The 17,096-nt window shown below is 47.0% G+C and overlaps 1 pseudogene; it reads left to right on the forward strand.

The window, feature by feature from the left end:
• Window positions 1–12,620: 12,620 nt before the first annotated feature.
• Window positions 12,621–14,984, forward strand: LOC123157242 (pentatricopeptide repeat-containing protein At3g09040, mitochondrial-like; annotated as a pseudogene).
• The last annotated feature ends 2,112 nt before the right edge of the window (window positions 14,985–17,096 follow it).

Raw genomic sequence — 17,096 nt, forward strand, 5'->3', positions numbered from 1 at the left:
ACTTAAACCGCAGCGACCAACGTTTTATCATCAAGTATGATTATTCAAGTTGCTAGATTAACATCTCGGGGTGTATGAAACACGGGATAATTAAATCTCGAGCCCCATACTAAACTTCGTCATACGCATGACCCCCGTGCAGATCATATCTGCAATGCCCTTTCATCTGCGAATTTCATCTTTCTTTTGACTACGGCAGAACCCAAAGAACTGATAGCACTTCCATGATCAATCAGGATCACGGATTGCCAGAACTTTGTCAAATTCCACCATGCTGTCTCGAGATTGAGCAAACGCAAATTCTAGGGAAGCAAGAAGAACCTCGGGTAACAGATTTCATCTGTCACCCGCATAAATAATTTTCAGCAATAGATCTCATCCACTACCTAATTATATTATGCAATACCCATACATCTCCATGTATTCTAGATCGAAACCTGCATCTACGCATAGCACGGCTCTTGATGCCACTGAAGGGGAACGCGACAGAAAACAAAAAATTTCCGACCTACGCACCAGCCCAGGACCACTATGGAGACTGCATACATGGTTTGATCTTTTTCGTTACCGACTCGTAGCGCAGCGGGAAGTAGAGTCGATGACGATCGGCGGTGCAGATCCCCGCAGCTAGGATTTACAACCTCCCAACCGCGAGGATGTATACCCTCATCTGCTCCTCAGACAGCCCTCCGGGAGGCGGTCGAACAGCCCCCCAGACGGTGTCGCGGACAGCCCTTCGGGAGGACCTTCGAAACTCGAACGGTCACTCGGACAGCCCTTCGGGAGGACCTTCGAAACTCGGACGGTCACACGGACAGCCCTTCGGGAGGCACTCACGAACTAAGACCGAAACTACGATCTCTCTACAGAGTTGCACACATACGGTGTCATCTATCCGGCAGGGCTTCGCCGTCCAGAACTAGTTCCTGCCGGAACCCAGACAGCCTTACGGCTCTACGAAACTCTTTTCGTGGGAGGGAGAGAAGAAGCCAGATAATGCATGGCATGTGTATGAGAGCAAGGGATGAGTGTGGAGGGCTGCCCCTCCACCTCTATTTATAGGAAATCCCAAGGGGGTAGGGTAGTTTCACAAAAAACCCAAAATGCACATGAATGAAGTCCTTCCACAAGGACCTAGGAGTGAAACCAAGGAACAAGAGGGTCCCCAAGGGGGGATACCCCATGTGGCCGGCCACACCCCCATGAGGGGCCCAAAAAATGGCTCCTATCCATCCATGTCATCCCCAAGATCTTTTGGAGCAAAGCCCCAAAAGGTGGCTTTCCATAAAGTAACCATAAAGCTGATTTTCACTATTCACGACGACATTTTTCAGCGTCTGATCGAACTGAAAATATTTATGTGGGCTAAGAACATTTCCAGTACCCACTAAAATGATTTTCAACGCGTTCCGAAACAATTCCGGTTTTAGTGATTTTCATCTGCGAAACGCATCTGAAGTGGCTCCGGCAGCTCCGGAACATTTCCGGTTTTTATCTTAGAAAATTCCAAAAAGCTTCCAGAATGATTCTGGCATCCTCCAAGAATTATCAGGCATGTGCCGAAACCAATTTGACTTAATGGTGTATCCCGAAACAACTTTTCGGTATCATCGAAACTTATCCGATGACCTCTCTCTGCGGTACGATTCCGCTGTCCGAAACTTTCCGGTGTCCGAAACTTTTTCGGTGATTTTCTCTCAGACTCCCTGTCTAGTATTCAGCAGATAGATGACCCTTAAGCGTGTGACCCTATAGGTTCGGTGAAGTATAGACATGACCCGGAACCCCTTCCGATCAATGATCAACATCGGAGCCGTGGACACCCATATTGACCCCTATACCCACACGAATAAATATTCGAGTGAACCTCCAGTTGCCGTGTGCTATTCCTGTTGCTTCGCGATATGTTACAAATACCCGAGGTGAGACATGTTGGCATTCCCGTGGATCAACAACTTGTCCACTATGCTAGTTACCTCGTTACCGGTATTGTTCTCTTTTCTCGTTATCGTGTTCCGGCATCCCCGTGATCAAATCACAAAGTGTCTGGCCAGACGATGATGGATACCCTAACACCGAGAGGGCCCAGAGATATCTCTCCATCGTCGGAGGAGCAAATCCCAATCTTGAGCTATCAAGTTACTTGACACACTTTTCCATGAACCCGTAAGCCGCCGTAATAGCCACCCATTTACGGATGACGTTTAACAAACCCCAAAGTTCATGAAGCAAGCATGAAGAAACTCGATACTCTCATGGTCTAAGGAATCATGCAAACGTTAACCATCTCTGTGTTATGTACCAATAAACTTGTGACGAATGAATCTCATACCATAACATCAATCCGGGTCGATTCAACACAAATGTTCTCTTAACATTGTGCCCTCAAAGTTGCTGGCATAGACATGCCCATGACCAGGAAAACAGAATCATTATGCAACACTTGAGCTAGTCTTAGAGGCCAGACTAGGAGTACTTCTTACCGTTTATTATTCCACACATGCATTTGAGTCTTCCTCCGAGCCTCGTGGATATTGTAGACTCGAGAATCATTGTAGTTATAGCATGGAACATAAACATAATTATGAACTCGGAGATAAATAATATCATTTATTATTGCCTCTAGGGCATATCTCCTATAGAAAACACACATTCCGACAAGGCTAGAGTTTTCCGTAGCATGCAGATGGTTCATATCTACAATGACTTGGGAGTGCCAACCCTCCCTGCCGGCACTCCTCAACACCCCCTCCTCGCAGTCATCAGGAAAAGCCCTTGCGGCGGCAGCAGCAGGCATCTACCTTTGCTTGCGGACGGCGGTATTTGCGCATGGAAGAGGTTGATCGGGTGTCCGTTGGGTGGCCCATCAGCATGACGTGGATTTGGCTGGTGGCCAACACGTGGACCTAGTGGAAAATGTGATGCATCGAGTCATGTGGCTCCTCCCAGGTGTACCAGGGGAAACTGTATCTCACGCTTGGTGTTCGGGACGCGTATATCCGACACCGCTATGGGTGCATATGCAGTGGCAGTTCTTGTTGGGTATCGTAGCATAATTTTAAAATTTTCCTACGCTCACCAAGATGCATCTATGGAGTATACTAGCAACGAGGGGAAGGGAGTGCATCTACATACCCTTGTAGATCGCGAGCGGAAGCGTTCCAATGAACGTGGATGACGGAGTCGTACTCGCCGTGATCCAAATCACCGATGACCGAGTGCCGAACGGACGGCACCTCCGCGTTCAACACACGTACGGTGCAGCGACGTCTCCTCCTTCTTGATCTAGCAAGGGGGAAGGAGAGGTTGATGGAGATCCAACAGCACGACGGCGTGGTGGTGGATGTAGCGGGTCTCCGGCAGGGCTTCGCCAAGCTTCTGCGAGAGAGAGAGAGGTGTTGCAGGGGAGGAGGGAGGCGCCCAAGGCTGTAGGTTCTTGCCCTTCCTCCCCCCTTTATATAGGCCCCTGGGGGGGTGTGCCAGCCCTGGGAGATGGGATCTCCAAGGGGGGGGGGGGGCGGCGGCCAAGGGGGGAAGGGGTTGCCTTGCCCCCCAAGGCAAGGGGGAAGCTCCCCCTAGGGTTCCCAACCCTAGGCGCATGGGGGAGGCCCAAGGGGGGCGCCCCAGCCCACTAAGGGCTGGTTCCCTTCCACTTTCAGCCCACGGGGCCCTCCGGGATAGGTGGCCCCACCCGGTGGACCCCCGGGACCCTTCCGGTGGTCCCGGTACGATACCGGTAACCCCCGAAACTTTCCCGGTGGCCGAAACTTGACTTCCTATATATAATTCTTCACCTCCGGACCATTCCGGAACCTCTCGTGACGTCCGGATCTCATCCGGGACTCCGAACAACTTTCGGGTTTCCGCATACATATATCTCTACAACCCTAGCGTCACCGGACCTTAAGTGTGTAGACCCTACGGGTTCGGGAGACATGCAGACATGACCGAGACGCCTCTCCGGTCAATAACCAACAGCGGGATCTAGATACCCATGTTGGCTCCCACATGCTCCACGATGATCTCATCGGATGAACCACGGTGTCGAGGATTCAATCAATCCGTATGCAATTCCCTTTGTCAATCGGTATGTTACTTGCCCGAGATTCGATCGTCGGTATCCCAATACCTTGTTCAATCTCGTTACCGGCAAGTCTCTTTACTCGTACCGCAATGCATGATCCCGTGACTAACGCCTTAGTCACATTGAGCTCATTATGATGATGCATTACCGAGTGGGCCCAGAGATACCTCTCCGTCACACGGAGTGACAAATCCCAGCCTCGATCCGTGCCAACCCAACAGACACTTTCGGAGATACCCGTAATGCACCTTTATAGTCACCCAGTTACGTTGTGACGTTTGGCACACCCAAAGCACTCCTACGGTATCCGGGAGTTGCACGATCTCATGGTCTAAGGAAAAGATACTTGACATTGGAAAAGCTCTAGCAAACGAAACTACACGATCTTTTATGCTATGCTTAGGATTGGGTCTCGTCCATCACATCATTCTCCTAATGATGTGATCCCGTTATCAATGACATCCAATGTCCATAGTCAGGAAACCATGACTATCTGTTGATCAACGAGCTAGTCAACTAGAGGCTTACTAGGGACACTTTGTGGTCTATGTATTCACACATGTATTACGATTTCCGGACAATACAATTATAGCATGAATAATAGACAATTACCATGAACAAAGAAATATAATAATAACCATTTATTATTGCCTCTAGGGCATATTTCCAACAGTTCTGTACATAGATTATTCTTGAGAGTCGACAAGTTGCCCCAGGATCCTCCCTCTCTCTCCTCTGAGCCGCCTTGCCGGCTAGTGGGGAGGGGGGAGGAGGCATTGTTACGTAGATAGTAGTATCCTATATATCTAGGAGAATGATCACCACTACTCTATTTATCTTGACATGCAACCTATCCACATCATCAAGTATGTCCAACATGCAATAAACGCTTCTCACTACCTCTTCATGCGCATGCAACCTACCATAAATAACCATTTTTCATGCACTCTCAAGCATGCACATCATCCTACATTTCTTTCGCTATGTGTACATGTGTTGACGTCGTCCGATCATCCAGACGTCCGACAAGAGTCCCTTACCAACCATTTGGTTAGACTTCACTTGTTGTTAATGTGATCATTCGATTCCGAAAGCCCAACCGACCGTCTTTCCTAATTCTCATGCCTTTCATGTCCATGTCTCCTTTTCTCCCCATAGAATTCCTTACTTCTTCATTGCCCATGCCAAGCTATCGTCTAGACTAGTTGAACATTTAGCTACTGCATGCGGTTGGCTCCTTGGAATTTCCCTGTGCTTCTCACTCACTATGCTCAAGTCTGCACCATGCACATGGCCCTCAACAGCCGCCTGAGTGCACGCCGGCCTATCGATCGACCTCAACTTCTCTTCATCTGGTCCACAACGTACGAAGATACAACAAGACAATAGTGTGTATGCTTTATCCCGGTCATTCCTCTATGTATGTTGTTGACTATAGAAAACAATCAAACCGTGTGATTGGTTTTCTTTCATGCAAACCAGCTTTGATAGATTACAAACAGAAAACCAAGTCAACAAATAGAAAACCAAGTCATGTGCACTATTTTGGTTGCAGGATTTGGCCATGTCCCAAGGTTTATGTATCCTATATTGTAGAAAAATCGGCCCAGAGCAATTTAAAGGCATGCTTTACCACCGTTAATGTTGTAAAAACTATGTGCTAATAATAGCACTTGCTATTATATCTCTATGATCACTCTTACATGTTATTTCATAAGCAACTACCTGATGATTCTTATTTAAAATTTTGATTTAGTATAAAGTTTATATTAGTCTTAATATAGTTATTATTAGTGGTAGACGTGGACTTCTCATGTGGGAGACTGACATTAGCATGGGAAGAAGCCGCTGGTGCAGGCGAGCAGGCGAGCCTGGTGGCTGGTGGTAGCTTCCTGTTGTCCATGGTGCTCCTAAGGTCGGACCTGACGGAGTATCTGTTGGCACCCCTATAAATATGGTACTTGGTCTGACACTCTGACTAATACCAGCCGCGTCCATTTTCAAAATGGTTGAAAACACCTGGAATGGTTTGAAAGAATATCCTCTGCTAATTGAAAAGGAAAACACCATCGACCACACTTATGACCCCCTCATCATGAGCCAAACTGTTTTCCTCCTCTTCCCCGTCCACTGCACAAATGTTCAGATCCCAGCAAAGACCACGACGTGGTCTCACTTCCATGTCCGCGTTGTTACGTCGTCGCTTCACCCGTTGGGAGGAAGCGGAAGCCACAGACCTCGAGTCACACACGTCGGAGCTCAGCACCACGATGGCATCCTCCAAACCAACCATGTCATCGTTGTATCCCCTCACTATTGTTCCTCCCGCGATAGCATTCTTGATGCGCATTTCCGAATCGCCATCCAGTCGGTTGACGCCATCGATCAATATGACGCGGTGAGGGTTCTCCACAATCGCTTCAAACAGCCTCGCCCTGACGTCACCACCATTGCCCTGGCCGTCGATGTCCGGTGATCTCTGCCTCTTGAGGGCAAGTTTGCCGGTTTGTGCGGGGATGTCGGGGTTACCCTGAACCTGCAAGGTGGTGAACTCGGCGTAGGAGCCAAACACGAGCCTCGCGAGCTCGCGAGCAACCGCCGTCTTGCCCCCACCGTCCCTTCCTCGGAAGAGCAGCCAGGTCGTCGGCCATACGCCCGCCCTCCGCCTTGTCACGCCGGACCGGCATCGAAGCACTGTGCTCGATATGCCGGGAATGATGTTCGCGTGCCGTGGAACGCGCAGCTCGAGCGCGCCACACAGGATCTTGAGATTTTGCGCGGTGAGCTCCGTGAACTTCGGACGGCAGGAAGCAGACTGCATGTGTCACGTGTCATGGATAATCAAATCGTGAGTTTTTGACTTCATGCGTGCATGATACATTAGACACATGTATCTATCTGAAAATGTGTTATACGTACGTTTGCTTCAAGACTGGCGCCGCAGTACGTTGTACTGGTGTATTTTGTACATTTGTAGCGGTGGAGCCAGGGAGGCAGGATCACCTCGGTGCCGCATAAGAAAGCCGGCTGCGCTGTTCCTGATTTTGCTTTGCTAGCTTGACATTCACTGCAAGAAAGCAGGCAAATTAGTCTATTTCTCAGCCCTAATTATGTTCCATACATACGCATGCATCTACATTGGCCAAATGGGAGATTGTTGCCTTGTTAGAAACTAGATTTACTTCCAGCACAGACTAGGATATTCGAGATGGATAAGGTTTGGTTGGTCCCGGTTCCACAGACACCCTCTATCGACTTCGAATATGAACATATATGAAAATACTAATAATGGTAAAGTGAAAATAGTACTATCATAAATATATTTTGCAAAAAAAAGACCATACTTTCTTACCAACATAGTAAACGCATACAATGTTACATTCAAAGATACACAGACCATGTCAGTATCTAAAACAACAACAATTTATGGAGTGGTTTTTTACAAGGAAAATGCCTTCTATTATTATGTAAGTAAACTAGTGCAAATTATCCCCACAAAAAAACTAGTGCAGATTAACTCCAGGACAAAACAAAAGAGAATAACTCAAGTCATAGGGAACTTCTTCCTCGACGGTTTTTTAATTCGCCAGCTAGGCAAAACTAGTATTTCATCTTCAAACCGTTGCTAAACTAGAGGAAGAATGAAATACCCGTAGGCATGTGGGCTCCTAATCCCAAAGAAGTTGGCATATGACAACACGAAGATTGTGTAAAAGGTTCACTATGAGAAGCATGATCGACAGGACAGAATAGTGCATCATGCAAGGAAAACTGCATAGATGAAAATATAGTGCCATCCCTCCCGGTGGTCGGACAAAGACGCCATCATCTGTAGTAGTCGATGAAGAGAGCCCTTGTTACATTTCTAACACTAGAACTGCATGATAACACTCTCATTATCCATGACTCCATGTAGTGACACCTTACACAATTAATGTCAACGAGTGAAACAAAATGTTAGAGAACCATTATTATAACCGCGTGAATCCATAGTGTGATATTTCAAGTAGCTCACTAGTTGAACTATTAGGCTGGTTTGCAAAAGGTAAACTTTCCTTCCAAGACATTTGTTGTGTTTCCAAGCGTGTGCCTTGTAATAGTGAGGGCCGGACTATTAATAGTCTCTTCGCCCGGAATTATTTGTCGCAGAAATGGATGTATTGAGATGTATTTTAGTTCTAAATACATGTATCTATTTTTATTCATTTATGTGATAAGTAATTCGGGGCGGAGGGAGTAATTTGAAAACACTGAAACCCTATGTTTCTAAAGATCCATCTATACACAGACCGAGCGGATCATGTTCAAACACATAGGTTCCTCAGGGTCAAGGAAGCGGATCCGGGAGAGGTTGCCACTCTTTCCCTTGCGGAACCACGCGCGATGCCTATGCTATCATTTGTGCCAGTCAGGAAGAAGAAAAAAGTCAATCATAGACGTTCATGGATGCCACACTCTGGAGCTAGTAGGCTACGTACCTTCCGTCCGGGACGACGTGGGCGACGACCGATGGCTGGAGTTTCGGGACGTCGCAACTTGCCCTAATCGGCTGCTCCCACGAGTCGGCGGCGCCTACCATGGTGGCCCTGACCTGGGACTGGGAGCTCCAGAAGCCGGCCGCGCGCATGACGCGGTCGACGCTCGGGTCGTTGAGGATGGAGAGGACAAGCTGCTCGAGCTCGCCGACCACGACGCCCCTGCGCCCCCGGTGCGCCTGCGCCCGCTTCAGCGCGGCCACGAACGCAGTCGAGGGCGCCGGCTCCACGCGGTCGCCACCGTGGTGGATCACCGATGCTGGCCTGGCCAGGGGGAGGCGGCCGAGCGCCATGTCTAGGCGGAGGCCGAGCGCGTTGTGCTGCTGCAGGGGGTGGGACTGGGACCTGGCGCAGGCGGCGTGGAGGATGGCTGCCGCTGCCGGGGACGCCGAGAGCATGGCGCTGGCGATGTGGAGCGGGGTCACCTGCGCGTGCCCCCGCAGCCTCGCCAGGCTGACCGCCTGCCGGACCACGGCCGCCGCCTCCCCCCCCAGCGCGTGCTCCTGCCCGCCGGTGATCCGCATGCTAGACCGATCGTCCCACGCGCGCTAGCTAGCTACTCCTACGTACTTTTGGGTGTGGTAGACCGTAGACATACCCACACGCCGAGATTTATGCAGGTATGAGGCCGTGATCGAACTATGTCGTGGTTTTCTTGATGCATTATTCGGTTACGTACTTAGGATAGATCTGAGGACCCGCAAATCTTTTGTGGTCACTAGTCCCGGCACAAGATCGACCGTACATCATCCTCATCCATGTACATGCAGAGTCATGGCAGAAAGGTGCAGGGCCCATATATATAGAAATATATCTGTGCCTATTTATATCCATGCGGATGTGGTCATCGGCAGTACTCATGGTGGACACGACCTAGTGATTATTGCCGAACATACGAAGGACAACAGCTATAATTTTCTGGATTATTACTAAGAGCATCTCCAATAGGCGCTCAAAAACTGCTCCGCGCTAAAATTCAGGTGTTTTGGACGCCGGACAGCTTCAGGAGAAGCTGTAAAACAGTGCGCGCGCCAAGAAGGGTTGGGGCCGCGCGGAAAAACGCTATCGCATGCTGCAAATTTGAGGTGCCGGATTGCGCGCGCTTCACAATTTACACTGCGTGTTTTTTTGAGCGCGTGTTTTTTGGCATCTGGTAAAGCAATGTTGGGTCCGGCGCGCTAAAAGTGCTACAATGACGCGCTAAAACTATTTTAAGACGTGAAACTTTTGTACGCCTATTGGAGATGCTCTAAAGTGTTTTTTCAGATGGGAATATATGAATTGGATCTCTATCAACTTTTTCTCTGATTGCAGGACTTTGATAGAAGTGGTGAAGGCGAAGGACCTAATACGACATCCAGGACATTGGAACTTACGGCCTACTTTTGCTGATTTTTTTTAAAATCTTGTATCCGGTCTTAGTTCTTACAGGATCGAGCACATTCCAAGGATCAAGAATCTTATAGCGCATAATCTTGCAAAGAAGGCTTTCTCTAGTAGATCAAGAATCTTATAGCTGCAGCTTTCTTTGCAGGACAGGTTTAAGGTGTAACTCTAAAATGGCTTTTGAAGCTATCTGTTTTCCTAGAGGAAACTTGATCTCTGTACATTGCCTTGGTTGCTAATAATAAAACGTGAAGCCCTCTTTTGAGGGTTGTTGTTTGCTCTCCAGAAAAAAGTCTCGCATGGGAACTGACGTCGTCAATATAAGTACCAAATCCTATGTATAATGTTTACAAATTTTATCGATGAAGAATCTAAATATATATTTTTATAACATACAACACATTTTCTACTGGTCAAATCACAGATCTAAACTCCATGCCCGACCCTCCGGAGGGAGTAGTATACTCCCTTCGTTTCATCCGGCGTTGCATCAATGAGTAAGACACACCTTTCTAGAATCAAGTTTGACCAATAAAATGTGGGCTCTATGCGAGAAAAGTAGTAAACTTGTATACGAAAAAGGTTTTCAATGGTATAACTTTGTTGTCCGACGTATTTGTCGAAGGGTTCTCGCCAGGGGTTCCTTTGCGATGTTATGTTCCATATGTCATGGGCTTGAAGTTGTTGCGTCTGGGTAGTGTCTAACGGTTCACCTTTGCGGGCGCGTGATTATATGCTTTGGGAGTAGTTCACATGTGGACATGTTTATAACGGTTTTCATGCGTTTTACGTTAATTAACTTAGAAATTCTATATGCAGACTAAAAATAAACGGAGGGAGTATAAGGGACGAGGCAAATCATTGAAATGAAGTGAGAGTTTGTAGAACAAAGCAATATTGTGTGTGCATGTGCATGTATCATTGTGTGAAGAATGAAGTACCCTTATGGTTTCAAGGTTAGCCCCTCAGCACTAAAACTAGTTACTTAATACCCTGAGTTTATAAAAACATAATAAATCATCCCCGAAGTGACCCGGAAGTGGTTTTGAGAACCTTTTCACAAATACTCTCTCCCTTTTGGTTTAAAGGGCATATGTCAAAATTTTCAAATTTAGATTATATTAGTCCCATGTTAGGTCTCATTTAGTTGTGTTTTGAGTCCCACACCATATTTAATCCATTGAGATGAGAGGGAGAATTAGAGGCCACACATGCACTCTTATTTTACATGTACATGCAAATCCAATAATGAACAAGAAGGAGGATGATGCACTTATAGCTCCTGGTGCTCGCATTATTCCTGGATTTATTTCAGAATTTCCGGCGATGCGCTTTCAGTGGGAGGAGACGTTCCCGTCGACGACGAGGCGCCTACGGTGACTTTGTAAATCTCAAGATGATATGCCGGCTCGTGTATATGAGCGCTTGTGTCTGTACTGATGCTAAAAAAAAATGGGGGCAAGGTTAGTTACCGGAGAAGTCCGTCGGCGTCGTCGGCCTCACCGCGCCTCCGTCCGTCGTCGATCCCCGTTCCACTGGTCGGAGGGAGGCGTTCTCTTTTCCCAGCGTGGATCGGCGGAAATCCTCCGCAACGGCCCAAACCAAAAACAAGTGGGCTTGGCCAAAGTCCAGGATAATCCCGGGGTAGCCGAACAAGGCCTGGCAGCCCAACGAACCAACACGTCTCTCACTCCTCGCCCCGAGCTCCTCCCACGCCGCCCGCCGGCAGCGCTCGCTGGCCCCGTGCACCACCACTCGCCGCCCTCTCTCTCCTTTCCCCGCTGCCGCCCACTCCCGCCTGCCCCCGTGCACCGTCCTCTCTCCCCTCGCCGTCGACCTCCTGATGCCATCAGTGATTGCCCTGTCTCCTTGCCAAAGTTCTGTAAGCTGTGCCATTCTATCCTTAGTGATCCAAACAAGCCGGATTCTTAATCAATTAGTATGTGCGTTAAATTACTACTAGCACTACTGCTGTTCTGTGCTGCATATATACGTACATGTACCACTGGCACCGGGGAAAGGTTGATGTGAAGATCATTTCTTGCCTGTGCTTCAACTTTATATTGTACTGTAGTTGATGATAATTGTTAACTGGCATTTAATTGGGAAGTTCATGGCAATCACTAATCACAGATTGAAACGATGCTACTTCAGTGGGCGAGCTATACTATTTTGACTGTTTCTAGTGTTGTACTTACGAAATGCTTTGTACTTACGATGGAAAGTTGGAATCAATCTGCGTGGTCGCACTTGTCTGACGTCTATTTCTATGTAAAGTCTGAATGGTTCATGTTCATACGCTGATCAACTCGAAAATTATATGAAAGAAATCAACTTGGTTAGGTGTTACTAGTTAGCTACAACATGGTCATGTATAGCTGAACCAACGTTAATTGAGATCCTTATTGTTAAGCAGCATGTAAACATCCCCTCCTGTCTTTAGGCGCATTCAGGACATTTACACTCGCAGCCACAGTTTAGACAGCTATTTGCCAAATGTCTTTACAACTTTCTCACAGCAAACAGCTCATGGCTGCTTTCCCACAGGTACTTCCCAAAGCTATTTCCCAAAGCTGCTTTCTGTTAACAGCCGAACCAAGTGACCTGGGTGCCACCGAGCTGGAAGATACCAGGAAGCATTGTCTCTGTTCTCGAGGATGGTGAAGATGGGATCATCTCCGGACCAAGTGACCTGTGTCACCGTCATTTCCACTCTTGCGAGCTTGGGTAGGCTGGATGATGCTAGGACTTTGCTGAAGAGTATGGCGGTGCCGAGCACGGTTGCTTGGAACGCTGTCATCTCCAGTTATGCGCAACAGAGTGGGATGGACCATGAGGTCTTTGGATTTTATAAGGATATGAAGAGGCAGGGATTATGGCCCAGTAGATCGACCTTCGCCAGCATGCTAAGCGTAGCAGCTAATATGGCGGCGCTTGTTGAAGGCCGACAGTTTCATGCTTCGGCGGTAAGGCATGGCTTGGATGCAAATGTTTTCGTGGGTAGCTCTCTGATCAACCTTTATGCGAAATGCGGCTGCATTGGTGAGGCAAGGGACGTGTTTGATTTCTCCCGTGAGAAGAACATTGTCATGTGGAATGCGATGCTCAATGGACTTGTTCGGAATGAGCAACAAGAAGAGGCCATCCAGATGTTCTGGTATATGATGAGGCTTGGTCTTGAGGCTGATGAGTTCACGTTCGTCAGTGTTCTTGGTGCATGTGCCCACTTGGATTCACATTGCTTGGGAAGGCAGGTGAAGTGTGTGACAATCAAGAATTGCATTAATGCAAGCTTGCTTGTTGCTAATGCAACATTAGATATGTATTCCAAGTTTGGAGCTATAGTTGATGCAAAGACAACATTCAGTCTGATTCCTTACAAAGATAGTGTATCTTGGAATGCCCTTATAGTTGGACTTGCACATAATGGAGAAGAGGAAGAAGCAATCGGTATGCTCGGATTGATGAATGCCGATGGTATAACACCAGATGAGGTGTCTTTTGCTACTGTAGTTAATGCATGTTCCAATATTCGAGCTACTGAGACTGGAAAGCAAATCCACTGCCTAGCAATGAAGTATAGTATCTGCTCAAATCATGCTGTTGGTAGCTCTCTTATTGATTTATATTCAAAGCATGGAGATGTGGAATCTTGTAGGAAGGTTTTGGCACAGGTAGATGCAACTAGTATAGTCCCAGTAAATGCTCTGATTGCAGGCCTTGTGCAGAACAATAGAGAAGATGAAGCTATACAGTTGTTTCAGCAGGTTCTTAGAGATGGTGTAAACCCCTCCAGCTTTACATTTTCAAGCATTCTGTCAGGTTGTACTGGACTTCTCAGTTCGATTGTTGGCAAACAAGCCCATGTTACACACTGAAGTCTGGTCTTCTGCATAATGATTCTTCGCTTGGTGTTTCACTGATCCGGATATATTTGAAGTCGAAAATGCCTGAGGATGCCGACAAACTCTTGACAGAGATGCCAGATCACAAAAACCTGCTTGAGTGGACAGCTATCATTTCAGGGTATGCTCAAAATGGTCACAGTTCTGATTCATTGCTAACATTTTGGAGAATGCGCAGTTATGATGTTCACTCAGATGAGGCGACATTCGCTAGTATTCTCAAAGCTTGTTCTGAGGTGACAGCTCTTAACGATGGAAAAGAGATGCACGGACTCATCATTAAATCTGGATTTAGTTCTTATGAAACTTCAATTAGTGCCCTCATAGACATGTACTCCAAGTGTGGGGATATCACTTCATCCTTTGAAGCCTTCAAACAATTTTAAAACAAGCAAGGCATCACATTATGGAACTCCATGATTGTTGGATTTGCAAAGAATGGTTATGCTGATGAGGCACTTCTGCTTTTTCAGAAAATGCAGGAGTCACAAATAAAGCCTGATGAAGTTACATTCCTTGGTGTGCTAATCGCTTGTGCTCACGGAGGCTTAATTTCTGTGGGTCGGCATTACTTCGATTATATGAACAAAGTCTGTGGATTAGTGCCTAGAGTAGATCATTATGCGTGCTTTATTGATCTCCTTGGGCGAGGTGGTCATCTTCAAGAGGCTGAAGAAGTTATTAACCAGTTGCCCTTCAGACCTGATGGTGTGATCTGGGCGACCTACCTTGTAGCATGCAGAATGCACAAGGATGAAGAAAGGGGGAAAGTTGCAGCAAAAAGACTTGCTGAGGTGGAACCAGAAAATTCAATTCGTCTACATATGTGTTGCTTTCAAGTTTACATGCTACGGCTGGTAACTGGGGTGAAGCTAAGATAGCTAGAGAGGCAATGCGAGAAAATGAAGTAACAAAATTTCCAGGATGCAGTTGGGTCACAGTAGGGAACAAGACAAGAAACACCCCGACTCTCTTAGCATCTATGAGAAGCTTGATGATCTTACTGGAATGATGAAGAATGATGATGACATTGAGGATTATGATATGCTTACTTCAGCTGAAATGTTTGCTTGAGTAAAAACCCTTCTGAACTAAAATGCCCTGCTTAAGAACTGAGGCACTGATATCATCTTCTGGCTCGTCTAGGACTTTATGTAGATGCTTGGTCACACTGATGTTAGGAATTTGGTATGCTCTGCATATTATTTGTCCAAACACATGTGGTCATATTAATTAGTGAATTTAATTCTGACCACTCTATTTGCTGCAGTTGTAGCATCACTGCATCAGAACAGCTCTCTGGACTATTGTTTTTATTCTGTTCAAGGGCACTTAATTGATGAAACTAGTTTGTACAGGTTCGTTTCTAGTTTATTTTCTCTCAGTGAAGTAATTTTTACTGTGGTTGTAAGGTTCTGAGCACTAAAAAAAGTACGATTTTGCTAGTTGGATGCAGAGGTTAGCGACGGTGAACTCAGTGGACGGTCAGCATGGTGGGACCACGATCTCTTGCTTCTCACTCTTCTCTACAACAAGCACTTAGGAGGAAGCTCCACCCACCATGACATCATCTCGGTGCAGTACAAGAGAAACCCGCCGCTGTCAACTTGATTCTGTCTAAGAAACTTAATTATCTTAAGAAAATAAATGCTGGTACTAATTGATCGTTAGCAACAGCGAATCAGCTACAAAGTGATCAGCAAAGATGATAGCAGTACCTCCAGAAGGCAATGTATTTGAAATCAGTGTGTTGTTGGGGCCGCTTGATCAAGAATCAACAGCGACCCATCCTCTGCTTGGGGCGAAGCGGTACGATGTGCTGTAGATGGTTGGATGAAATATTGGCGGAAGAGCTCGAACTTACTGGATGAAGCGGTATGCTGATAACTAAAGAAGTAGACACTTGTAGGTTTCAGGATTCAAAGATCTTGACAAGGCTGGCCAATAGAGACGTGCACACAAGATACTTTCTTGTTCAAGGAGGAAGGAACATGCACGCAAGATCTGCTAGACCAATCAGGAAACATTTCAGATCTGAGACGATGAAAGGTCAATCGCACAATCCAAAGGAGGTCGTTGCAAATTATGTATATGAGCTGGAAGAACGTTACGGAGGTGGCAAAGAAGAAAAGCCGCACGGAGTATTAATTCGTGCCGAAGAACTATCTCACGTAGATCCTTGTGCTGCATTGTTTTCCGATTCCTGCAAAGATTCAAAGGTTGTTAGTTTCAGTCAGAAGATGCTTAAGTTTTTCTTCGGCAAGGTAACGCTACATCCTCCAATTCTTTCTTTATTAGTAGAATTCATTATGTTCCTCTTTTATTTCATTTTCTTTCCTTTTGTTGGGTGATACCAATCCCATTGCTCCATTCCTGGTTAGAATAAAATTTGTTCCTCTTTAGTTTCCCATTTTATTTCTTTTGGGTGATACCAACGTCAGTAGTGTCTCTTTTCATCTGGTTGACGCATATTTCTTCAAATTAATCATCAGGATTTTGTCTTGCAAGTGGGTGTTTATATTTTACCGACCTGGTTTAGTATCCCGCTCCATCTCATTGCCCTGCTCTCTTGATTCATTCTCCCCTCTTCTGCTTTCTCCTTTCCTTTTGATTTCCTGATCTGCAACCTTCACATCTCCACCCACACGCCCTGCATCACCCTCCACATCTTCTTGTCACGCAGACCCACGAGGGACTTGGAGAGTTCCCAAGCTTCGAGCATGATACCTGGACATTGTGTGCCTTTCTCCAGCTGCTGGATTATCTTCTTCATCATCTCTCTGTCTTCCAGCGGGGTCTTGTCATCGCCGTCATCGAGCATGTGCTTGACTCCATGGCAGGTTGTGCGGAACAGACTGCGCCTGGTGCCGGTCATGAGCATCTCCGGGTTCACGAACATAAGGTACATCATGTAGTTGGAGATCTCCCTGCTGCGGCGGCGCTGAGGAGACGTACGTGTCCTCCCCCTTGCCCACAACGTCACTGTGATAGAAGCACAGGTCCGTGGCGAGGTGCCACAGGAGGACGCTCTCGTCAAACGGCCTCCTGAGGCTCCACTCCAGGTCCGTGCATTTCTCGCGGAGGAGAGTGCCCTGGCCCCGCCTGTCGTTGAAGGCCCTGTAAGTGGCGGTGTCCTTGATGTAGCGTTTCCACCCTTGTTTGACATGGGCATGGACAAGCTTGCTG

Source organism: Triticum aestivum, chromosome 1D (genome assembly GCF_018294505.1).
Source record: "Triticum aestivum cultivar Chinese Spring chromosome 1D, IWGSC CS RefSeq v2.1, whole genome shotgun sequence".
Classification (NCBI taxonomy): domain Eukaryota; kingdom Viridiplantae; phylum Streptophyta; class Magnoliopsida; order Poales; family Poaceae; genus Triticum; species Triticum aestivum.